We start from the raw sequence: 320 nt of genomic DNA, 5'->3' as shown, positions 1-320 counted from the left end.
CACTTTAAGATTTCATCTTACCCCAGTCAGACTGGCTAAGATCAAAAGAACGAATGATACCAAATGTTGGAGAGGATGTGGGGAAAGGAGAACACTCACCACTGCTGGTGGGGCTACAAACAGGTTCAACCCCTATGGAAAGCAGTGTGGAGAACTCTTAAAAAACTAAAAATGAACCTACCATTTGATCCACTTATACCACTCCTTGGCATATACCCAAAGAACTCATCCTATTGCAGAGACACTTGTACATCCATGTTTGTTGCTGCTCTTTTCACAATAGCTAAGAGATGGAAGCAACCTAAGTGTTCCTCAATTGA

At 41.9% G+C, this 320-nt stretch overlaps 1 protein-coding gene across 5 annotated transcripts in view; it reads right to left on the bottom strand.

Annotated features, from left to right (window-relative positions):
• Ntng1 (netrin G1) overlaps nucleotides 1–320 on the bottom strand; it is a 403,317-nt gene that overhangs the window by 255,220 nt on the left and 147,777 nt on the right. The gene's annotated exons all lie outside the window — the stretch shown is intronic.

This window comes from Nannospalax galili, unplaced genomic scaffold, assembly GCF_000622305.1.
Source record: "Nannospalax galili isolate Female #2095 unplaced genomic scaffold, S.galili_v1.0 scaffold873, whole genome shotgun sequence".
In the NCBI taxonomy this organism is placed as follows: Eukaryota; Metazoa; Chordata; class Mammalia; order Rodentia; family Spalacidae; genus Nannospalax; species Nannospalax galili.
This window is presented reverse-complemented; position numbering and strand designations above follow the sequence as displayed.